Here is a 26,481-nt window from a genome sequence, read left to right as displayed (position 1 = left end):
CAGGAGGGCATGCCAGGAGCAGAATCAGGCATACTAAAAATGAGGTGCCAACCTGTTGAAGCTACAACTCAGGACTACTTGCATGCCAAGCAGCATAAGCAGCAAGCGATAGACAGAGCTAAGTGATTCTACAACCAACAGATCAGATTTAAGCTCTGCAGTCCTGTCACATCCAGTCATGAATGGTGGTGGACAATTAAGCAAATCATCGGAGAAGGAGGCTCCACAAATATCCCCATCCTCAATGATGGGGGAGCCCAGCATATTAATGCAAAAGATAAGGCTGAAGCATTTGCTACAATCTTCAGCCAGAAGTGCCTAGTGGACAATCCATCTTGGCCTCCTCCAGGTTCCCCAGCATCACAGATGCCAGTCTTCAGCCAATTCATTGGATACTGCAAAGGCTTTGGCCCTGACAATATTCCAGCAATAGTACTGAAGACTTGTGCTGTAGAACTTGTCGTGCTCCTAGCCAAGCTGTTCCAGTACAGCTACAACACTGGCATCTACCCAGCTATGTGGAAAATTGACCGGGTATGTCCTGTATTCAAAAAACAGGACAAATCCAACCTGGCCAATTACCGCCTCATGAATCTACTTTCGATCACCAGTGAAGTGATGGAAGGGGCCATCAACAGTGTTGTCAAGTGGCACTTGCTTAGCAATAACTTGCTCACTGGTACTCAGTTTGGGCTCTGCCAGAGACCTCACTACAGCCTTGATTCAAACATGGACAAAAGAGCTGAACTCTAGAAGTGAAATAAGAGTGACTGCCCTTGATCTCAAGCAGCACTTGGCTGAGTGTGGCATCAAGGAGCCCTAGCAAAACTGGAGTCAATGGGAATTAGAAGAAAACTCTCTACTGGTTGAAGTTATGCCTAGCACAAAGAAAGGTTGTGGTTGTTGGAGGTAGGTCATCTCAGCTCCAGGACATCACTGCAGGAGTTCCTCAGGGCAGTGTCTCCCTTAAGTCACTGTCTCCTTTCCAGAGTTCCTGAGTCATAAGGAAAAATATTAGTTTGACTAGTCTGCCAGATCGTGCTATTGTTTCCTGTTGGAGAGGGTTAAGAGCACAAAGTCCTTGTGGAGGAGCTTGTGAATCACCCTGTAAGTTGGCCGGGTTGTTTTCTCAGTCGTCAGGGCAGACCGCTGTCACAGTCTGTTATATTTCACCCCTTCCTTGGATTCACCTGGTTCTGTTGAAGGGTCAGGAGGACTCGAAATGTCAACTCTTTTCTTCTCCGCCAATGCTGCCAGACCTGCTGAGTTTTTCCAGGTAATTCTGTTTTTGTTTTGGATTTCCAGCATCCGCAGTTTTTTGTTTTTACTGCTATCACCATGTTTTATTATCACAACCAGGCACTGAGTGCCTTTGATAGAAAAGAGCTAGAAACCAAGCTGTTGCAAACCAGTGAACATTTAATTACTATTTACACAATTTACAGAGGTAAACTTTGGCAGGACTCCATTAGAACATTATTCCCTCAGGTTTCAGTTACATGTGATCTGACATCAGCTGATATCACTAAAGATGCACTCAAGCCATTAGCATAATCGCTAGTTCCTAGCTTCAAGCATCTTCAGCTGCTTCATCAAAGACTTTCCTTCCATCATAAAGTTAGAAGTGGGGATGTTCGCTGATGATTGCACAATGTTCAGCACCATTCACAACTCTTCAGATACTGAAGCAGTCCATGTGCAAATACAGCAAGGCCTGGATAATATCCATGCTTGGGCTGACAAGTGGCAAATAACATTTGCGCCACACAAGTGTCAGGCCTTAACCGTCTCCAACAAGAGAGAATTTAACCATCACCCTTGAAATTCAATGGCATTACCATCGCTGAATCCCCCACTGTCAGAATCTGAGGGCTACCGTTGACCAGAAACTGAATTGCACTAGCCATATAAATACTGTGGTCAGGGGCTAGGAATTCTGTGGTTAATAACTCACCTCCTGACTCCCCAAAGCCTGTCCACCATCTACGAGGCACAAGTCAGGAGTGTGATGAAACACTCACCACTTGCCTGAATGATGCAGCTCCCACAACACTCAAGAAGCTTGACACCATCCAAAGCAGCCTGCTTGATTAGCACCCCACCCACAAACATTCATCCCTTCCACCACTGACGCACAGTGGCAGTAGTGTGTACCATCTACAAAATGCACTGCAGGACCTCACCCATGCTCTTAGTCAGAACCTCCCAAACCATCTAGAAGGACAAGGACAACAGGTGCATGGAAACATCACCACCTAAAAGTTCCCCTCCAAGTCAAATACCATCTTGACTTGAAAATATATCCCTGTTCTTTTACTGGTGCTGGGTTAAAATGCTGGAACTTCCTCCCAAACAGCACAGTGGGTATACCTACACCACATGACTGCAGCGATTCTAGAAGGCAGCTCACCACCACCTTCTCAAAGGCAATTAGGGATGGGCAATAAATGCTGGCCTAGCCAGCACCGCCGACATCTCATGAATGAATAAAAAAGAACCTCACTAGTCATAGCCTGTGTTACGATCCCAGCTGATGTTACGGCTGGACAAGTCAGATCTCAGTGTAGAACCTGGATTGATAGATCCTAACTTTTAATTTTTGTTTAGAAATGTGGAGATTGACTGTTGAACAAAGTCACAGGAGTCAGCTGATGAACTTTTAACAAAAGGATAAATCATCTAATAAACAAGAAATGGTGAACTATATTACAATACTCCTCCACCCACAACTATACCTTCACAGATATATACAGATTTGTAAGGATAATACAAGTTACAAAAGCTATCTTAAACTATAATGTTCACAGTAAATACATAGTCCATGTTAACCAATAGGCGACCTGTGGTCAGACACACCACGCTCTGAAACCAAGTGACTGGTGCCGTCCCAAGCAAATGCTATGGATCCCTCATCACCTACCCCCCAAACACTTGCCACACTGTGAGCCAACCAGTCTCACTGAACACCTTTACACGAGGGCTTCCAATCTCCACTCTTGAAGACCTTGCTTTGGAATCTTGTCCCAAACAACGCTTTCTTTTGAACACCTTTCACAAGTGTCCACCTCCACGGTTTTGAACTCTCCTTCCAATGTTCTTCTCCCCTGCATCACCACTTGCATTCAAACTTCCTTCCAAGCACTCTCAGTCATGCCAAGAGAACACCACTGCTTCACATTTCCATAGTAAAGAGTTACAGACCTTTGGCTGTCTCCTTGGATCTCCTAGCTTCTTGTAAGCCTATTTTGCCTTGAGTCTGTTTCCTGCAGCTTTCTCTCTTTAAACTTGGAGCCTTTCTTTGTTCCTTGCCTTCACTCCCACTGAACAGGATCTTGTTCCAGATTCCGGTCCTTGATATTTGACTTAATATAAAGAGCTTCTTGGGCCTTGCTGTTTTTCCTGTAGGACCTGCTCCCTGCAGTTCCCTCTCCAGGTAGACTGCTGCCAACTTGGTATTTCCCTTGAGATCCAAGACTCACTTGACATTCACTGTTACTTTAACCTTAGAGCAACTCATCTAAGATTCTTAGACTTATTTTCCTCAGCAGTCTACTTGTGTGTCAGCTAGAGGGAGACTTAAACTGCTTCCATCACCTTAAAGTAGAATGACCAACTCCTTGCCGTTTCTTTATGTCTGTGTGGGGCCTCTCTCTCTGGAACCTTGTTGCTATGCAACAGCACAGTTTTTTCTACCTTGTTTGTTTGTTTTAACTCCTCTTCAAGAGTCATAAACCTCATTAAAATGCAAGCATCTTTTAAAGCAAAACTAAAACTAAAGTTCCTCCCTTTCTTGACATACAAATACAGAAATACAAATCAAGCTTAAGCATTAAAGCTAAAACTCATTCCTAACACCCACAAATACAAATGTAACTTAAACTATCTCTAGTTCCTAACATATGCCAATTTGAATGTGGCCCATTTATCCCTATTCTTTGCTTTCTGTCCCTTAACTAATGCTCTATCCAGGTTAATATATTATGTCCAACTCCATGATTGCTCATGTTGTGTATTATCCTTTTGTTTGTGCTACTTGTGGTTACAAGAGCAGGTCAGAGGCTGGGAATTCTGAGGCAAGTGACTCACCTCCTGACTCATCAAAGCCTGTCCACCATCTACAAGCCAGGAGTGTGATGGAATACCCTCCACTTGCCTGGATGAATGCAGTTTTAACAATACTCAAGAAGCTCAACACCATCTAGGACAAAGCAGCCCACTTGATCGATACCCCATCCACCAGCTTAAACAAGCATTCCCTCCACTACCATCGTACAATGGCAGCAGTGTACACTATATACAAGATGGATTGCAGCATTTCTCCAAGGTTCCTTTGATAGTACCTTCCAAACCTGTACCATCTAGAAGGACAAGGGTAGCAGTTGCTTGGGAACACTACCACCTGCAATTTTTTCTTCAAGCCACATACCACCCTGACTTGGAACTATATTGTTATTTCTTCATTGTTGCAGGATCAAAATCCTGGAAGTCTCTTCCCTGCAGCACTGTGGGTATACTTGCACTGGATGGATATTACCTACTCAAGGGTAATTAGGAATGGGCAACAAATGCTGGCCTTGACAATGACGTCCAGATTCCATGGAAGAATAACGTATAAAAAAAAACAAACACCTTTTGAAAATCTAAGCGCACTACACCAACTGGTTCCCTAACCTTCCCTATTCATTAAATCCTCAAAAAACTCGATTTCCCTTTTATAAAAGCATGTTGACTTTGTCTAATCATACTATGTTTTTCTACATGCATTGTTAAGACTCCTTTAATAATGGATTCCCACACTTTGCGGACAACCAATATCAGGTCAACTGGCCTGTAGTTCCCTGTTTTTCTATCTCTTTTCTTGAATAACAGTGTTACATTTGCTAACTTCCAATCTGTTGGGACTGTTCCATAAACTAGGGATTTGGAAAATCATAGCCAGCACATCCACTATCTCAACAGGTCTCAAGAAAGAGACATATCTGCTGTTCTAGTGTTTGCTCCCTACACAAGCTGATCATTAACATAGAGATATAAATCAAAAAGCAACAATTTGAGGTCAATGTTGGAGATTTTTTCAGAGTGTTGCAGACAGCTCAAATCAGCCCATTGAAAATTTAAACTTTCCGGGCAATTATCATGCATGTGCATGAGTCAGCACCTCCAAAGGGTCTCAATATGCGTCTCTGTTGGCATTGGAAGATCCACACCAAAACATTTTTCACAATTGTTCACTATTATATTAAATTGCAGTAGTAAAAAAGGCCATTTTTTTGTGTTAGTGCTACTGGTGGAGATTAAAGGTCCCTCTAACCGTGTGGCAGGCGTGTTTCACTGTACAGTCCTGTTAAGATTGCTGGGCAGCCGAATATATGCACATCTTAAAGGGAACGCTGCTGGTGCATGGCCTGTTTGTTCCCTGCACAACATATTCCCAAGTTGTTGCATGGCTACACACCTGCAAAGCTAAAGGAGCTGTCACTCACTGTCCTTACATATCAGGACATTGCAGGTTTACTGCCCTTGATGTCCCTTTCATAAATGGATGGAAAATTGACTTAACTAATGTTACACCATTCCCTATGTTGACAGTTGGCAGTTGGGATAACCCACTAACAACACAAACTCAGCACGTTAAGCCAAAGATCTCATCCTAGTTTTCTAATTCCTTGGTTCTATGCATTTTTAGGGCTGGCCAATAAAATATTATTGCCTTCTGATTGGGTGATGCAACTGTTAGTGCACTGGCCTTTGCCTCTAGGTCAGGGGCAGAAGTCTAGCTGAGCTGACGGGATGAGAGTCTCCACTCCCGTATCACTGTCAGCATGCTATGTGTAATGAATTTAGTTTGCTTTGCCCACAGTGCAAAACTGTCTATTATCTGGTACAAAATGGCAATCTCACAAGGGACCATAGGGATGCTGGCATGAGCAGTGAAGACATTTGTTTAATAATGGTGCCTTCCTGAGGTTTGGTTTACATTACACTTTTACAGTTACTCTACTTTTCCCTGGATTGTGACATGGTGAAGGCATGGGAAAATGATTCTATAATCCAACACTGACATCTCTCATCTTCTGAGTATAACAATTGGCCAGATTTGTTTCTGAAAAATAAAAATAAAATTTTCTGCAGCATTTTATTTCTGAGCGCTTTGTACCTATAATTTTGATGATTGGATGAATGTTCTTCTCTATGTTGATACCTTGGCCATAATATTCGGCGACATAACATCTGTTTTTTTGATGCTAAAGGTGTTCCCACACAGTGCTACCCCACTGGCTACAGCATGGCAGGGGGAAGGCTGACATTCATTGGGAGAGATTGCAGATGGCCTTCAGGACCATGTCAAACAACCCTGATGTTAGAAGTAAAAACAGTAAATGCTGTAAAAGCTCAACATGCTCAACATGTCTGACAGCATCTGTAGAGAGAGAAACAGAATTAACGTTTTGAGTCCCCATGACTCTTCGGAGCTAAAGAGAAATAGAAATGTGATGGAATTCATACTGTTTAAGGGGGGTGGAGCAGGTAAAGCTGGATAGAAGGCCAGCGATAGGTGGGGGCTGAGGAAAGATTGACAAAGATATCATGGACACAGACAAAGAGAGTGTTATTGGTAGTGGCAGGGGCTAAAGAGGGAGCTGATAGCAGCATAAAGATAAGAAGGTAAAATGTGTGAATAGCAGAACAAGGGTCAGCACTCCATGAAAGAATAACATGGAACAAGGGACAGATGGCCCAAGAAGGCACGAGAAGGCCAACTTTTGAAGTGCATCATCCTGGCCCGGGCAGCAGCTGGTTGATCTACAGGCAAAAGCATGAGCACTGGTGGAGCAGCAGTGGTGGGAGGATGACTGATATTTTGGGTACAATATAGTGTCTGAGTTGTGTGCACTCACTTCTGATTGGCTGCTGTGGATGTTATTTTGGATAGGGCCTTAGCGTGGGCATTGGGAGAATACACTGCAAGTATATGGTGTAGGCAGATCAGGAATTCAGTTAGTCTGTAATGCTGATTTAACTCCAGTGGTGTCATTCTTGACCTGAATGCTCCAGCTAATGCCCTCTCTTAACTTTGCACAGCTGAACATGCATTCAGCAGCAGGAGTGACCCCTACCAGCATTATTTAAAGAGATCATCAATAACTTGCAAGTTCGCTGCTGATTGGTTCCTACTGACTGCTGCAGAGGTTGTAGATGTGTTGTGACTTTTCTAGTTCTAAAGTAATTGAAGGGAGTGGTGTTGAATGTGGTGAAGGCCTTGGTTCTCACTGCAAAGATTCTGCTCAGACCATTTGCTCCCAGTCATGGGTGCTGCAGTTTAAATCGCCCTTGGTCTGCTCATGACAGGGAGAACAAGCAGAGGCAACACAATGGACGACAACCTGCTCTAATCGGGAGGGAGAGGAGGGTGAGAGAGGCTCTTAGCAAGAGACCATATCCATGTAGGGTCTCAGAAAGCAGTTCTCTTAGTCAAACCCCCCAAGGAACAGGGGGCACGATGTCTCCATTTTATAAAGGAGGTGTGCTCATGGAAATTTACCAGCTGTTGCTGGCAGGCCTGCAGCCTCAGGACAGGGCAAGGATGGTGCTGCCAGTGATTGTAAAGGTGACCATGACCATGAATCTCTTTGAATTAAAATCCTTCCTTGCTGGAACAAGCGACACCTGTAATACCTCACAGTTTGCCATATACAGCTGTATAAGGGAGGTCACTGACACTCCTTATGCCAGGAGAGGTGAATCCATTTCATTCTCTTTTTCCGGAGAGAAGCAGGCAGACTGTGCAAATGAATTTGACAGGATCGCGGGTATTCCATGGTGCAGGTTGACTGTACACACATGGCTTGGCGGGAGCCACATCTAATTGCAGAGATGTACTGCAACTCCAAAGGACTCCATTCCCTGAATGTGCACTTTATCTGCGATCATGCTCAACATACGATTTAGGTCAAGGCCCAGTATCTTGACAGCAGTCCTGATGCCTTTATTCTGTGTCAATTCACTGTACCATCAATATTTGAGCTACCATGTCAAACCACAGGGTGGATGCTGGCTGATGAGGGGCATCTGCCATTCACCTGTGCAACCCTTGCACAAGTGGGTAGCATGTGAATAACAAGGGCCATGCTGCCACACAAAATGACATCGAGCAGAGTACTGGGGTCCTTAAGCAACACTTCCACAGCCTGGACTGCTCTGGAGGAGCCTGCAATACGCTCCAGAGCGTGTGTCACAATTTGTTATGGTCTGCTGCATCCCACACAACCTTGGCATCATGAGGGCAGAGCCCTTGCCACTCGATGTATGACTGGCAGCTAAGGAGGAGGAAGTGGAAGAGGAAGAAAAGGAAAAGAAGGAGTAGGGGAGAAGGCAGCCAACACATACTTTTTCCTGCAATTGGCTGTCATTGACTCATCTGACTGTGATAGCAATTCTTCATTCAACAATAGTCCCACATAATGTTCTCTCTAAGCTGCAGAGCCCCTGGAAGTTCCTATGCAGGCTGAGCAGGCGTCTGCCTCTTTTAGTTATCGCATGTGCACAGTGGTGCAAAAACATTAAAGGGCCCCCATGCATTTAATTGATTAGGCCATGCACAACAAAAAGAATTTGAGGGAATATTGGTCCCTTACCTTCTCCCCATTGCTGACCATCACAATGCAAAAACAAAAACCACTACAAAATAAAAATTCCAAACCAACTTTATTAAACAAACCATCTAATATTCCATACAAAAGTCAATAGTTACTTTGTACATTCCCTTAGTGCCAGGTTTGTGGATGCCTTTGCCTTTCCAAGTGTTTTCACACTACTGCCCCAGTGGCTGCAGTATGGCTAGGAGAAGGCTGACACTCATTGGGAGAGATTGCAGATAGCCTTCAGGATGACTTCAAACAACTCTGATACTAGAAGGCCCAGTTTTGGAGTGCTCATCCCAGCAAAGGTGGCAGCAGCCTGGGCTGATTGATCTACAGGCAAAGGCAAGGACACCAGTGGAGTGGCAATGGTGGGAGGATGATTGCCTTTGTCCTGAGAGAGGATAGAAGATTTGTACTTTAGAAAGCCATTGCCAACCCCAGAAAACTCCCTCAATAAACATAGTCATCTATTGGAGGACAGGTTGCTGAACTGCTGTAAGACACTGCAAGCCCCTTTGAACATGGTACCCCCACATGATGGCAGCATTCAGAGCTTGCATGGTAAAAAGTTGAGTTATTTGACTTCAGTCTGAGCTTCTCAGATATTGGGTGGCTTCTATATCTGCTGCAATGGAAACTGAGACATTGATCATCTGAGATTACATCATGGTCAGGTCTGCAATTGATCTCATGGAGTTAGCCAGCACTTTCACACTGGAAAGTATGGGCTCCAATCTTTGTGCAATGCCCTTTGCCAAGTTGGTGCCTGACTCCACCATGCTTCTTGACTGTGAGAGCAGACTTTCTATCTAGCATCTCTGCTGTCCTCTCCCCACAACCTAGTGACTCAGCCCATAATGATCCCACCTCTACACTACCCTCTAAAGTATGTACAGTATCTCGGCTGCTGGATGGAGGTGTGAGATTAGATGATGTTGTTACATTGTCATCAGTTTCTTCTGCCTCTTCTATTCCTCACTCCTGCACCACTGCCCAATCAAGTGGCAATTCTTGGGTATTTGAAAGAAGTTGGATGACAGTAAGTTCCAAAGAAGAATCATATTGGATGCGAAACATTAACTGTTTCTCTCTCCACAGATGTTGCCAGATCTGCAGAGTTCTTCCAGCGCTTTCCGTTTTTATTTCAGATCTCCAGCAGCCACAGTATTTTGCTTTTATTTTACTGCCATCTTTGATTGTTTCTACCCCATCACTGTCCATGGCCTCAGTCATAAGCAGTTGCAATGAACTGAGCACTGTATCTTCCATTGGAGTGAGCATATGCAGTTGGTGCCCCTCTGGTTATCTGCCACTGCCATCAGTTGTACCTTACCTTGGCCTGCAAGAGAAAGGGGCGTGTAATGTGTTTGGGTGATGTGGCTGCCTTGATTGGATAACTGGGAGTATGTGCAAGATATGAGATGTGGGTGAAACGATGCTATGAATGTTAGGTATGAACCATGATTGATAGAGACTGTTGGTAGATGAGTGATGCATTGTTGTTAGGTGAGTAATAGGGGTATGATGCACTGAACAATATGTGAGGCTCATGCTGCAGTTAGTATATGGCATTTGAAGATGTATTCACTAACCTTGACCACTTCTCTGAAGGCCACTAAACTTCTTTCAGCACTGCCACAATGTCCTCAGGGCAACACTGTTGGCGTTGATCTACTATCCACTCCCATTGGCTTCTCAGAGTTTGTCTGGAGTGCCTAGTGGCCACCTGTAGATAAAGGACCTCTCTCCTCCTATTGACCTCCTGCACAAAGGCTTCCAATGCCGTGTCAGAAAATCCTGGAGCCCTCTCTGCCATATGGGCCAACTCTGTGTCTTTTTCAGCTCAAAGTCACTTGTGTGTTTAATTCCAGCATCTGCCCCAGCCAAAATGCACCTCTCCTTTAAGAGATGGAGGTTTGATCGAGGTAGCATAGAATAGCTTGAACTTGTGCAAGAACATCACAATTTTAACCATTCAGCTGCATGTTAGTGGTGGCCGGACACTGCAAAGATGAAAATGACAGGAACCAAAGAGGTCACTTGCTGCTTGCATTGGAATTACAGGCTTAGGTTAATTGTGCAATTTGATGCCCACAACTGCTTTTTTCAAGACTTATCCAATCTTTTCCCCTTTTTTATTCATTCATGGGATGTGGGCTTCGCTGGTTGGGCCAGCATTTATTGCCCATCCGTAATTGCCCTTGAGAAGGTGGTGGTGAGCTGACTTCTTGAACTGCTGCAATCCGTGTGGTGTAGGTACACCCAGAGTGCTGTTAGGAAGGGAGTTCTAGGATTTTGACCCAGTGACAGTGAAGGAATGGCAATATATTTCCAAGTCAGGATGGTGAGTGACTTAGAACTATAGAATCATAGAAAAGCTACAGCACAGAAGGAGACCGTTTGGCCAATCTTGTCCATGCCAGCCCGAGGACACTCAGGTGCCCTTTCTAATCCCATCTTACTGCACCCGGCCCATAGACCTGCAGCTCACAGCACTTAGGGTGGAGATCCAGGTGCTTTTTGAAAGAGTTTAGAGTTTCTGCCGCTACCACCAACTTGGGCAGCGAATTCCAGACACCCACTACCCTCTGCGTAAAAAAAGTTCGTCCTCATGTCCCCCCTACACCTTCTGCCACTTATCTTGAATCTATGTCCCCTGGTTCTAGAATTCTCCGCCAAGGGAAACAATTTTATCCTGTCCACTCCATCTATTCCCCTCATAATTTTGTACACCTCAATCAAGTCACCTTTCAGCCTTCTTTGTTCTAAGGAAAATAACCCCACCCTATTCAATCTCTCCTCATAGTTACACTTTTCTTGGAGGGGAACTTCCAGGTCATGGTGTTCCCATCTGTCGGCTGCCCTTGTCCTTCTAGATTATAGTGGTCGTGAGTTTGGAAGATGCTGTCGAAGGAGCCTTCATGAATTCCTGCAGTGCATTTTGTAGATGGTACACACTGCTGCTACTGTGCATTGGCAGTGGAGGGAGTGAATGTTTGTAGATGTGGTGCCAATCAATTGGGCTGCTTTGTCCTGAGTGGTGTTAAGCTTCTTGAGTGTTGTTGGAGCTGCACTCATCCAGGCAAGTGGGGAGTATTCCATCACACTCCTGACTTGATCCTTGTAGATGGTGGACAGGCTTTGGGGAGTCAGGAGATGAGTTACTAAGTCGCATGATTCCTAGCCTCTGACCTGCTCTTGTACACACAGTACTTATATGGCGAGTCCAGTTCAGTTTCTGGTCAATGGTAACCCCCAGGATGTTGATAGTGGGGGATTCAGTGATGCTGATGCCATTGAACATCAAGGGGTGATGGTTGAATTCTCTCTTATTAGAGATGGTCATTGCCTGACACTTGTGTGACATGAATGTTACTTGCCACTTGTCAGCCCAAGCCCTGATATTGTCCAAGTCTTGCTGCATTTGGACATGGACTAGTTCCGTATCTGAGAAGTCATGAATGGTGCTGAACGTTGTGCAATCATCAGTGAACATCCCCACTTCTGACCTTATGATGGAAGGAAGGTCATTGATAAAGCAGCTGAAGATGGTTGGGGCAAGGACACTACTCTGAAGAACTCCTGTGGTGATGTCCTGGAGCTGAGATGGTTGAACTCCAACAACCACAACCATTTTCCTTTGTGCTAGATATGACTCCAACCCACGGAGAGTTTTCCCTTTGATTCCCGTTGACTCCAGTTTTTCTAGGGCTCCTTGATGTCACACTCGGTCAAATGCTGCCTTGATGTGAAGGGCAGTCACCCTCACCTCACCTCGGGAGTTCAGCTCTTTGGTCCATGTTTGAACCAAGGCTGTAATGAGGTCAGGAACTGAGTGGCCCTGGCAGAACCCAAACTGAACGTCAGTGAGCAGGTTATTGCTAAGCACCTACCACTTGATAGCACTGTTGATGACCCCTTCCATGACTTTTCTGATGATGGAGAGTAGACTGATGGGGCAGTAATTGTTTGGGTTGGACTTGTCCTGCTTTTTGTGTACAAGACATACCTGGTCAATTTTCCACATAGCCGGGTAGATGCCAGTGTTGTAGCTGTATTGGTACAGCTTGGCTAGGGGTGCGGCAAGTTCTGGAGCACATCTTCAGTCCAATTGCTAGAATATTGTCAGGGCCCATAGCCTTTGCAGCATCCAGTGCCTTCAGCCATTTCTTGATATCATGCGGAGTGAATCGAATTGGCTGAAGAATGGCATCTGTGACAATGGGGACCTCAGGAGGAGGCCGAGATGGATCATCCAGTCGACACTTTTGGCTGAAGGTTGTAGCAAATGTTTCAGCCTTATCTTTTGTGCTGATGTGCTGGGCTCCTCCATCATTAAGGATGGGGATACTTGTGGAGCCTCCTCCTTCAGTGAGCGGTTTAATTGCCCACGGCTATTCACGACTGGATGTGGCAGTACTGCAGAGCTTAGATCTGATCCATTGGTTGTGGGATCACTTAGCTCTGTCTATCACTTGCTGCTTATGCTGTTTGGCACGCAAGTAGTCCTGCGTTACAGCTTCACCAGGTTGATACCTCATTTTTAGGTATGCCTGGTGCTGCTCCTGGCACGCCCTCCTGCCCTCTTCATTGAACCAGGGTTGATCCCCTGGCTTGATGGTAATGGTAGAATGGGGGACATGCCGGGCCACGAGGTTACAGATTGTGTTTGAGTACAGTTCTGCTGCTGCTGATGGCCCACAGCGCCTCATGGATGCCCAGTCTTGAGTTGCTCAATCTGTTTGAAATCTATTCCATTTAGCATGGTGGTAGTGCCATACAACACAATGGAGGGTGAAGGCGGGACTTCGTCTCCATAATGACTGTGCGGTGGCCACTCGTACTGATACTGTCATGGACAGATGCATCTGTGGCAGGCAGGTTGGTATGGATGAGGTCAAGTATGTTTTTCCCTCTTGTTGGTTCCCTCACAACCTGCCGCAGACCCAGTCTAGCAGCAATGTCATTTAGGACCTGGCCAGCTCGCTCAGTAGTGGTGATTTGGAGCCACTCTTGGTGATGGCCATTGAAGTCCCCCACCCAGAGTACATTCTGTGACCTTGGCACCCTCAGTGTTTCCTCCAACTGGTGTTCAACATGGAGGAACACTGATACATCAGCTGAGGGAGGGCGATATGTGGTTAGCAGCAGGTGGTTTCCTTGCCCCTGTTTGACCTGATGCCATGAGACTTCATGGGGTCCAGTGTCAATGCTGAGGACTCCCAGGCCAACTCCTTCCAGACTGTATACCACTGTGCTGCCACCTCTGCTGGGCCTTTGCTGCCGGTGTGACAGGACATACCTAGGGATGGTGATGGTGATGTCTGAGACAGTATCTGTAGGGTATGATTCCGTCAGGTTGACTATTTCAGGCTTTAGCTTGCCTAGTCCATGGGACAGCTGTCCCAATTTTGGCACTAGCCCCCAGGTGTTAGTAAGGAGGACTTTGCAGGGTCAACTGGGCTGAGATTGTCATTATCGTTGCCGGTGCCTAGGTTGATGCCAGGTAGTCCGTCTGGTTTCATTCCTTTTTTGTGACTTTGTAGTGGTTTGTTACAACTGAGTGGCTTGCTAGGCCATTTCAGAGGGCATTTTAGGAGTCAACCACATTGCTGTGGGTCTGGAGTTATGTTTAGGCCTGACTAGGTAAGGACGACAGATGTCCTTCCCTAAAGGACATTAGGGAACCAGATGAGTTTTTACAACAATCAACAATGGTTTCATGGTCATCATCAGACTTTTAATTCCAGATTTTTATTGAATTCAAATTCCTGTCAGTTTGTACTGTTTTCCTCTGTACACTATATTTAAGTATATGCAGAGGTCCAACATTAATACCAGACAATCTATTTACAGGATTCAGAAGACAGGGGCCAAATCAAAAGGGTAAGCGTTATATATTACAGATTATGAAACACAACTCTGAGGAGTCTTAATTAATTATAATATTATAGTAAAATATTTCTCTGTTTTTGTACAGTTCTTATTTCATTATTCTAAGACCCATGACTCGGGCAACTCTGATTTTATGGTAAGTGACGTGGAGAATATTTTTAAATTGTCTGGTTCAATTATGTTAAAACCTATCTTTTATTCCACCCCAGACATTAACTTACAAATTAGTGAACATTAAACCATACCACTGAGGCTTAAGATGTGTTATTTCTCTATTTATTGTAGAAGTTATGATCACCACATAATTATAGCTTTGTTTGCTAGATCAGTGACAGGAGATTTAATACTGTTTCCTAGAATGCTGAACTGTAATTTCAAAAGAACAATAACATTAACTCAGCATCCTTCAGCCACAGAAGATGCCAGCTTTTAATTACTTCATCACATATTTAATATCGAATGTGATAACACTTATAATTAAAGAATCAGAAACTAATTATGTTGATTCAAACCCTGAGGTTTTTCTTTATTATTTTTGTGATACGCATTCTACAATGATTCCATAGTTAACAGGTAATTTACAAGGCCATGAAAGAAAACAAAGACTGAGGTATTTAAGTGATTTAATTTTTTCATTAATCTTCCATAATGCTGAGTGAACACAATTGGCAGAAACTAAGCAATATCCCTTCTATCAATTCATCTACCTTTATATCTATGCCTCTCTCTCTATATATATATCAATGTATATGTATAAGATTTAAGCACATTTTGGCACATTTCAGTTGTCAGAAATATAAAAGTAAGAGAAAACCATGCTTCTTCTAACCTGGAGGCAGGAATTTACAAGCATCTGCCAATCTCTAAATGACCTCAGTTTTCACATTTTTACAGCAATTAGTTCTTGGAGAATTAAAGAGACAAGAGTGAAAAATTGGGATTGTTATGTGTGCCTTTCAAGTTCAAAAATGGCATCGCCGGTACCTCCACAAGCTTGTGGGATGAATCATGCTGGATGCCATATTGGTGCAGGTGTGAGAACACCTGCAGTTACAAGTATGCAGAGCAGGCAGATCATGATATTCAGTGTGCAATGGTGATTTGATCTCAATGGTGCTACTTTGGAGTTCAGAGCTTAAGCCAATATCCTCTCTTAACACACATTCAGCAATAAGAAGGACCCCCAGCTCTATTCATGGGGACCATCAACTACTTATAGGTTAGTTACTGGCTGGTTGCTTAAGCAGGTTGCTGCAACTTGACAAGTGTTTGGTGCTTTCCATATTTCAAGTTACAAAAGTCTACAGGGATTGGTGTGGCAATTCTATGGGATGCAGGAACCAGTTGCTCCCAGATATGGTTGTACTGGTAGGTATTCTCCATGGAATACAGCATGACTTGGAAAAATAAGCAGAAGGGAGGTGCGGCTGCTGGAAGAAGGAAAGCAGGGCTCTCAGCTGGAAGCCATATCCCTCAAAGGAGCTCAGGGAGCAATTCTCTAACCTGAGCCTCAGTGAGGACATCTGCACTTCAGCACAGTTGTCATCACTGAAATCTGTCACCTGCAGCAGCCACAACTGCAGCATCACAGCAGGCCAAAGACTGCATGGAGAGGCTGTGAAGGTGACCGTAGTGAGGAATTTTTATGTGGCTGGATCCTCCAAGGCTGGAATTGGAGATATTAGCAGTATGAGAGTTTGCTGCCCACTGATAAGAAAGGTCACTGAGGCTCTCTGTTCAGTGAGAGAGAACTACCTTTCATTCACTCTTGCCAGGGGCTTGCAGGTGAAGTGAGCACAGAGCAATATGAGGATGTCAGGCTTTCTCATGGTGCAGGGTGCCACAGACTGCAATCACATTGCTTTGTGGGTGCAGCATGTCAACGCTGGGATGTATTGGAACTGAATGGGATTCCACTCCCTCAATGTCCAGATGGTGTAGAACCATAGGCAGCGAATCATGCAGGTCAATGCCCAGCTTCCTGGCAGCAGTCATGATGTCTTCATTCTGTGGCAGTTTGCTATGCCACCTACATTTGAGCCACCACAGGAAACCAAAGGATAACTACTGGGCGCCAAGGTCTAGCCACTGACATGACAATTGATGACACAGATGTGCAACCCATGCACATTTTTGCAGCATGCAGACAATGAAAGCCATGCTTTCACATGGAATGTAATATAGCAGCCCATTAGCATGCCGTAACAACACTTCCCCTGCCTGGAAGAGACCTGTTGTGTGGATCCGAGCAGGTGTCAAGATTTGTGGTGGTCTGCTGCATGCTGCATAACCTCATCAGTAGGAGAGTATCGCCCTTGCTACCAGGTACATGGCAAGAAGTGGAGAAGTAGGATCTTGAGGAGGTGCAGGAAGAAAAGGAGGGGAGAGAAGAGGAACTAGACAGCCCCTTTGCACTGTCGGTGAAGGACTTATCAGAGTGTGATACCTGTAATTGCAATCCCAAATCCCCAGTCAACAGTCCCAAACCTTGACTTCCATCTGTCGCTGACCATCATTGTATCTGCTTAGACACAATGAAAAAATAAAAACCACCATAAAATAAGCATTCCAAACTGAATCTATAAATTAAATCACGCCCCATATCGCATACAATAATCAAGAATGAACCATGTGCATTCCCCTGGTGCCTATTTTCTGTGTGCTTTTGCCTGTCCACTGCTCCTACGCAGTGCTACCCCAGTAGCTACAGCATAGCTGGTAGAATGCTGCTGACATTCAGTAGAGGAGACTGCAGATGGCCTTGGAGGACAACCTTGAGAAGCTAGGCCTGGCTGCAGACTGCCTCTTGACATGGCTTGTCTTGGCTTGCTGGCTGGTTGACAAGCCACAGCAAGAACATTGGCAGGGTGGCATAATACTGGCCCAGATTTTTGCGGAGTTGTGGAGACTCAGCGCCTTATCCAAAATGACACCAGGACTCCACCCCCATTTTCAACAGACTGTATTTCTCCATGCGGGGGGGGAGTGGGGGGTGGGAGTGAGGAAAGGGGATGGGATGCGATGCACAGATTCACAAATGGGGGAAACCTGTACTTAGCAGAGCCATATGAACTCAGTGTTGACTTTACACAGATCCCAGGAGCGAGGTCCTTTTCCCAAAGAGTGTGACTTATGATTTTTAAGAGTCAATGTGAAAGTGCAAGTAAGTTGGATAAGGTTTCTGGAACAATGAAGCTGTCAAGTTATTTCAACCTGCTACTCTTCAAATTTTGAAAAAAAAAGTGTACAGTGACTCTGAGTTGAATGAAGTTGTTGCTTGCAGTTTCAATAGCTGTTTGTTACTTAAGCCTGAAGGCTATCATTACAGTATTATTACTGCTTGACTACTTCCACACCCTATCATTCTCATAGTCAGGGATGGGAGGGGAGGGGGGAGGTGCTACAAGTTCACAGTTAGATTGACATCTCTAAGAGGTTATTAAGGGATTAGCTGTCTTTGATCTGGAGGCATGAATGCAAGTGTTTGGGGATTAAGGACTTGAAGGGATTTAAATGTATTGAATGGGCTTTATCAGTTAGAGCTTTTTTCTATATAGTGAAGTCTGTAATAGATATTTAGAACTTTTATTTTATTTCATCTCAACATGGCTCCTGAGATCTGTCCATGGTGGATACTGGGTGAGTTTGGAGGGTGTAAGGGAAAAGGGTGGTGGATGGTGGGGGGAAGAGGGGTTGGCATGAATTGGCCTAAGGGCTATAAAGGACCATTAGTGGGGCTCATGTGTTGGCATAGATATGAGGGGACAAGGGTAGAAGAGTATAGGTTGGAATGGAGAATCTGAGGGACTACAGGGGTGGGTAGAGCGGCATAGATTACAATGGAGATTATGAAGGGTTATGGGGACTGGATAGAGGGACATAGGTTGGCGAATATATGAATTAGGAGCAGAAGTTGGTCACTCGGCCCTTCGAGCTTGCTCCACCCTTCAATAAGATTGTGGCTGATTTGATTTTAACCCTAAATCCAAATTACTTCCTAACGCCAATAACCTTTCACCCCTTTGCTAATCAAGAATCTATCTAGCTCTGCTTTAAAAATACTCAAAGACTCTGCCTCTACCGCCTTTTGAAGAAGAGAGTTCCAAAAACTCCTGACCCTTAGAGAAAGATTTTCTCTTCATTAATGTCTTAAAAGGGCGACCTCTCATTTTTATCTAGTGACCCCTCATTCTAGATTTTCTCACAAGAGGAAACATCCTTTCCACATCCACCCTGTCAAGCCTTCTCAGGGTCTTATATGTTTCAATCAAGTCTTACTCTTCTAAACTCCAGGGTAGACAAGCCTAGCCTGTCCAGCCTTTCCTCATAAGACAACCCACCCATTCCAGGCATTAGCCTAATAAACCTTCTCTGAACTGTTTCCAATGCATTTACATCCTTCCTTAAATAAGAAGACCAATACTGTACACAATACTCCAGATGTGGTCTTGCCAATGCTCTTTATAACTGTAGCATAACCTCCCCACCCTTGCATTCAACTCCCCTTGCAATAACTGATAACATTCCATTTGCTTACCTAATTACTTCCTGTAATAGCATACTAACCTTTTGCTATTCATGCACTAGGACACCCAGATCCCTCTACATCTCAGAGCTCTATAATCTCTCACCATTTAGATAATATACTACTTTTTTATGCTTCCTGACAAAATGAACAATTTCACATTTTCCCACATTATGCTCCATTTGCCAAATCTTTACCCATTCACCTAATCTATCTATATCCTTCTGTAGCTTTCTTATGTCCTCTTCACAACTTACTTTCCTACCTATCTTTGTGTCACCAGCAAATTTAATAAACATTTATATAACTTGTAAAGAGTTAAGGCCCTAGCACTGATCCCTGTGGCACACCAATTGTCACATCTTGCCAACCAGAAAATTACCCATTTATGCCTACTCTCTGGTTCCTGTTAACGAGCCATTCTTCAATCCATGCCAATATGTTACTCCCTACACCATGAGCTTTTATTTTCTGCAATAGCCTTTGATGTGGCAGTTTATCAAATGCCTTCTGAAAATTTTAAGTACAGTACATCCATTGGTTCCCCTTTACCCACAGCACATGTTAATTCTTCAAAGAACTCCAATAAACTGGTTAAACATGATTTCCCTCTCACAAAACCTTTTTGACTCTGCCTGATTACCTTGAATTTATCTAAGTGCCCTATTATAGCGTCCTTAATAATAGCTTCTAACATTTTCCCTATGACAGATGTTAAGCTAACTGGCCTATAGCATCCTTCTTTCTGTCTCCCTCCGTTACTGAATGAAAGAATTACATTAACTATTTTCCAATCTAATGGAACCTTCACCAAATCTAGGGAATTTTGTAAAATTAAAACCAACACATCAACTATCTCTCTAGCCACTTCTTTTAAGACCCTAGGATGAAGTCCATTGGGACCCAAGGACTTGTCAACTTGCAGCTCCAATAATTTGCTAAGTACCACTTCCTTAGTGATTATAATTTTCTTGAGTTCCTCCCTCCCTTCCAATTCCTGATTGACAGCTATTTCTGGAGTGTTACTTATATCGTCTATTGTGAAGATTGATGTAAAATACTGATTCAATTCATCCATCATCTCCTTATTTTCTATTATTAATTCCCCAGATTCACTTTCTATTGGACCAGTGCTCACTTTGTTAACTATTCTCTTTTTTAAAATACCTGTAGAAACTCTTACTATCTGTCTTTATATTTCTACCTAGCTTTGTCTCGTACTCTATTTTTACCTCTTTTATCTTTTAGTCATTCTTTCCTATTTTTTATCTTCTGTCCAATCTTCTGGCCTGCCACCCACCTTTGCACAATTACTTGCTTTTTCTTTAAGTTTGATACTATCTTTAACTTTTTTAGTTAACCATGGATGGTGGGCCCTCCCCCTGGAATTTTTCTTTCTCATTGGAATGTCTGTTCTGTGTATTCTGAAACACCCCTTAAATGTCTGCCTCTTCATCCTTATTGACCTATCCCTTAACTTAAATTGCCAGTTCACTTTCGCTAGCTCTGCTTTCATGCCTCATAATTGCCCTTATTTAAGTTTAAAATATTAGTCTTAGACCCACTCTTCTCTTCATCAAATTGAATAGAAAATTCAATCATATTATGATTACTGCTACCTTGGGGACCCTTCTCCATGAAGTCATTAATTAATCCTATCTTGCTGGTCAGTACCAGGTCTAGTCTAGCCTGCCCTCTGGTTGGTGTCAGAACATGTTGTTCTCAGAACGTATTCCATAAACACTCAATGAGCTCTAGGCTACCTTTGCCCATTGGATTTTTACAGTCTATATGTAGATTAAAATGTCCCATGATAATCGCTGTACCTTTCTGACAAGCTCACATTATTTCTTCTTTGATACTCTGTCCTACCATGTGGTTACTGTTAGGGAGCCTGTACACCACATTCACAAGTGACTTCTTGCCTTTTTCATTCCTCATCTTTACCCAAACCTCTTCTGTATTATGGTTCCCCGAACCTAAGTCATCCCTTTCTATCGTGCTAATACTATCTTTAATTAACAGACCCTTCCACCTTTTCCTAGCTTCCTGTTCTTCTTAAATGTAACATACCCTTCAATATTCAGGTCCCAATCTTTGCCATCCTGAAGTCATGTCTCTGTAATGGCTATTAGATTGTACTTGCTTATCTCAATTTGCACCATCAGTTCATCTGCTTTTGTTTCCAACGCTATGTGCATTCACATACAGAGCCTTAAGCGTTCTCATTTCATTACTTTTATAAACTCTAACCTTATCTGCTGATTTAATCTTAGATTTGTATTCTCTGTCCTTTTATATCATGGTTTGTTAATCATTTCCCACATTAATACTTTCCTGTCTTGTCTCTACACTTTGAGTTCCCACATCTTCCTGAATTTGATCCCTTGCCCCCACTGTTTAGTTTAAAACCGTCTCCATTTCCCCAGTTATATGACAGACAATAATACCAGTCCCAGCACAGTTCAGGTGAGGATTATCCCAATGGTACAGTCTTCACTTTCCCCAATACTGGTGCCAGTGCCCCACAAACCAGAACCCACTTCTCCCCAGCTAGGCATTCATCTCTCTAATCTTATTTGCTTTAGGCCAATTTGCATGTGGTTCAAGTAATAATCCAGAGATTATTAACTTTGAGGTTCTGCTTCTTAATTTGGTATGTAGCTCCTCATACTGACAATACAGAACCTCTTTCCTTGTCCTACCTTGTCATTGGTGCCTACATGGACGATGCCAACTGGATCCTCCCATAAGACCATAAGACATACAAGCAGAAATAGGCCATTCGGCCCATCGAAATCTGCTCCTCCATTTAATAAGATCATGGCTAATCTGATAATCCTCAACTCCACTTTCCTGCCTTATCCCCATAACCCTTGATTCCCTTACTGATTAAAAAACTGTCCATCTCAGTCTTGAACACACTTAGCGACCCAGCCTCTGCAATAAAGAATTCCACTGATTGACTACCCTGAGAGAAGAAATTCCTCCTCATCTCTGTTTTAAATAGGCATCCTGTTACTCTGAGATCATTCCCTCTGGCTCTGGACGCTCCCATAAGGGGAAACAACCTCTCAGCACCTACCCTGTCAAGCCCCATAAGAATCTTATATGTTTCAATAAGGTCACCTCTCAGTCTGCTAAACTCCATTGAGTACCCCAACCTACTCAACCTCTCCTCATAAGAAAATCCCTCTATACCCGGAATCAACCTAGTGAACCTTCCCAGTATATCTTTCCTTAGATAGGGAGACCAAAATTGTTCACAGTATTCTAGATATGGTCTAACCAGTGCCTTGTATAGCTTTAGCAAGACTTTCCTATTATTCTACCCCATTCCCTTTGAAATAAAGGCCAACATTCCATTTGCCTTCTCTATTACCTGCTTAACTTATATGTTAGCTTTTTGGGATTCATGCACAAGGACTCCCAAATCCCTCTGTGCTGCAGCTTTCTGCAGTCTTTCTCCATTTAAATAATATTCAACTCCTCTATTCTTCCTGCCAAAGTGCATAACCTCACATTTTCCCATGTTATGGACAGAATATTACACTTGGTGTGCAGGCGCGTGCCCGACATGCCGGAGAGTAAAATGATGCGCGATGACCTCAGGCAAGCGCTCCAATGTCATTGCGCAGTCTTGCAATATTTTGTTTGGCCGGCATGCACCAGGCCAGCTGGCACCCGCCAACAATTAAAAGGCCTATTAAGGCAATTAAGAAGCTAATTGAATTCAGGTTTACGCAGCTCGTCCAACCTAACGGTTGGCGGGCAGGTGTAAAGGCCAAGCAGCCTTTACATTTTAGGAAACCTAATCCAGAGGTGGGATGAAGTTTTCTAAAGCAAATAAACATCAAATAAAAATTTTATTTTTAAATTAAAATCATGTCCCAGCTCATGTGACAGAATCACATGAGGGGGCATATTTTATGACAATTTTATTTCTTTTATTTTTTACTCACCCCGCTTGAATGGCTTACTGTGCCATTGTGCCATGGCCAGTCTGCTCATCCACCTTGCAGACTTCGCTTTATTCCACACAGGTTGCGAGCACCTCAAACCTGTTTAACAATTGTAAAGTCTGAGGCTCCTCCACTACTGTCTGTTCAGTCCCTTTACCTGCCTCACTCATGGTCACATCATCCTGTCCCTCACTGCTGATGAAGACAGATGACCCTATTCTAAGAGGTGTGACCATCTTCTGGAACAAAGTGGCCAAGTAGTTCTCCCCCTCCCCTATGCTGCACAATGTCTGCAGTTCGGTTTCCAGATCAATAGTTCTGATCCAGAATTCCTCTAGCTGCTTACACTTTCTCCAGAACTGTTTGTCCTGGATTGCTTTAGCATCCAAAAACTTCCACATTCCACAGGTTCAACATAACACCTGGCCTGCCATTGTTACTTATGTTATTTGGTTAATTTAATTATTTTCTTAATTAACTTAAAATAATACCTATGTTTACTAGAATTTACAATGCTTATTCAATGCTAGTACCACCTACAACTAAAAGGTATGTGTTTTAGGCATTTTATTTAATTTTTACATTTATTTTATTTTAAAGTTTTAGTTCTTTATTTATAGATTTACCTTAACCCCGGTGTCCTAAACTAACCAATAACACACTGTCCCTTACACTAAGCATTTACTGGCCAATCAACTTACTAGCTTCCTGTGATGTCATAGTTTATTTTTACTCAGTTTCTTCAGCAGCTGAAATGGTCCCGATAGTCTCTGCTCTGCTCTACTCTGCTCCCAGGTTGGAAAGGCTGCGCTCCAATCCCTGGACTGTATTTATGGCGCTTCCAACTGCCTCTGCTCTGCTCCCAGTTAGGAAAGCATGGAGGGTATGAGGCAGGATGGGGGAGTGGGTAAAGGGGCATAGGTTGGCATGGAGGATATAAGGAGCCATGGATAGTGGGTCTGACCTTGTGCTGTAAAAGAGAAGGAAGAGTGTCATTGAATGTGCTGCAATGTGTTTCGGTAATGCAACTGTCATGGTTGAATAGCTGCTAGTGTGTGCAACCTGTGAGACCTGGGTGTGATGCTTGCAGCAGTGCTGTGTGTGAGGGTGAAGTGAAGTTAAAAAGGCACAAGAGGAAAGTTGTGGTGTGAGAAGGGGGCAAGTAAAAGGTGTACTGATGCCTGTAAATCAGAAAAGAGTGTGGGAAGAGGGGTAAGTGGCAAGTGAGAAGGAGGATTAGATATGAGGATATCTTCATTTTGATGGTTTCACTGGCCATGGCCTTAACAATAGCCATTCCAGCAATGGCCAGCACCATCTTCTCCATGGCGGGGTTAGGGCATGCAGGTGCACCTGTACCACTCTGGTTAGCTGCTGCTGCCTCCAGTTGAGTGTGACCTCATGCTGTAAGAGAGGGGGAAGAGTGTCAGTGAATGTGTTGCAGTGTGTTTGGGTAGTGTGATTGCCATGGTTCAATAGCTGCAAGTGGCTTCAACCTGTGAAATGTGGCTTGCAGTAGTGCTAAGTATGCAAGGGCGAGGTGAAGTTATGTTAATTATAAGGCCTGATTGATAGGGATTATTGGTAAGCGAATGATGGGGCTGTGGTGATTTGAGCAGTAACTGAGGCTAATGGTTCAGTTGGTAGGATATGGCATTTGAAGCTACATTTGCTAACCTTGACTACGTATGTGAAGTCATTGAAATTTTTCTGGCACAGCATCCAGATCGCCAACTTGACTCCTGGCATTGACTTCCATGGATATCTGCTTTTTGACATTTTGGAGGGCCTCCTACCCCTTGCAGATAAATGACATCTCTCCCACTTTTTATGTCTTTGTGCTGCCAGCATTGCAATTAATGACATGAGTTAATCGCTCATCGCGATCCCCATGCCAGTTTTGGGGAGATATCCAAATTAGCCTCTAAGACTCCTTAAACACAATGGATGCTTTTCAAAATACTTACTAAGATGCAGTTGTCTATTGCATGATGAGGTTTGTCCATTGCTGTTGACACTGGCAGCCTGTGGTTCATCCTTAATTTATACAGTTTGTGGGTTTGCATATGGCTGTAAAATTCAATTTTCATGAGGAACTTTTCCATACACATATGATCAGATTGACCTGAGGGTTCATCTTTCTTTGTTTTCCTTTTGGGCTGTCTTTGGCTTGCTGGAACAAGCTTTGTCATGCTATCAGAAATCATCTTTTACCACTTTGTTTTTTAATTGGTCTTTATGTAACTCATGTGTCTGTTGAACTGACCACCACAAGACCATATACCAATCTTTGGCCACCGTCAAATAACTTCTTGGATAGTCTAGTGCCTGGCATTTGATGTGCCCACCTTAGCTACAACTTTACTATGATTCCCTCTGTATGTGACATACTGACTCTTCTAAAGACCTCAGCGAATATTGTGCTACCATCAAATTTTCATGTTATTTCTGGGCAATCTATGTGGAAATTATTGAGTTTTCTGATGTGGCAACTGTAATTGGTTCAGCTATCAAATATGCACACAGCAAGGATATAATAACTAATGCCTTGTAGACCTTCATTTTTGTTCCCAGTTTAATGCCCCCTTTTATCCCAGAATGCCCCAAGAAGCTTTGCATTTTATTTAATTTGAATTGTGCTCCACCATAATCTGTAATTTCATGGCCCAGTATATCCCTCACTCTAGCATTATCATCACACCAGGGAATCAATTCTGGTTCAATGCGGAAGGGCATACCAGGAGCAGCACAAGGCATACCTAAAAATGAGGTGCCAATCTGATGAAGCTACAACACAGGATTACATGCATGACAAACAGCCATGTTATACACAGAGTTAAGTGATCCCACTGCCAAAGTATCAGATCAAAGCTCCACAGTCCTGCCACATCCAGTCATGAATGGTGATGGATGGACAATGAAGCAACTAATGGAAGGAGAAGGCTCCACAAACATCTCCATCCTCAATGATTGCAGAGACCAGCATATGAGTGCAAAAGACAAGACTGAAATATTTGCAGCTATTTTCAGCCAAAAGTGCCAAGTGGATCCATGATAACTTCCTCTTCAGACCCAGAGTCAGAGAGACCAGTGTTCAGCCAATTCAACCCACTCCGCCTAATGTCAAAAAAGTGTACTAGACATATCAGGCCTATGGGCTCTGACAACATCAACTAAAATTGAATTGGATGAAAATTGAGGAAATCTGTCCACTAGTTTCAGTCATACATAGCACAAAGGAAAGATGGTTGTGGTTGTTGGGGGTCAATCATCTCAGTCCCATGACATCACTATAGTTCCTCAGGGTAGCGTCCTCATGGCCCAACCATCTTCAGTTGCTTCATCCTGTTTTCCCTTCAACATAAGGTCAGAGTAGGGATGTCCGTTGATTGTGCACGATGTTCAATTCTATTTGCAATTCATCAAGCGGTAGCCTGTGCCCACATACAGTAAGACT

The sequence above is a fragment of the Carcharodon carcharias genome, chromosome 1 (assembly GCF_017639515.1).
Source record: "Carcharodon carcharias isolate sCarCar2 chromosome 1, sCarCar2.pri, whole genome shotgun sequence".
Taxonomy (NCBI): Eukaryota; Metazoa; Chordata; class Chondrichthyes; order Lamniformes; family Lamnidae; genus Carcharodon; species Carcharodon carcharias.
This window is presented reverse-complemented; position numbering follows the sequence as displayed.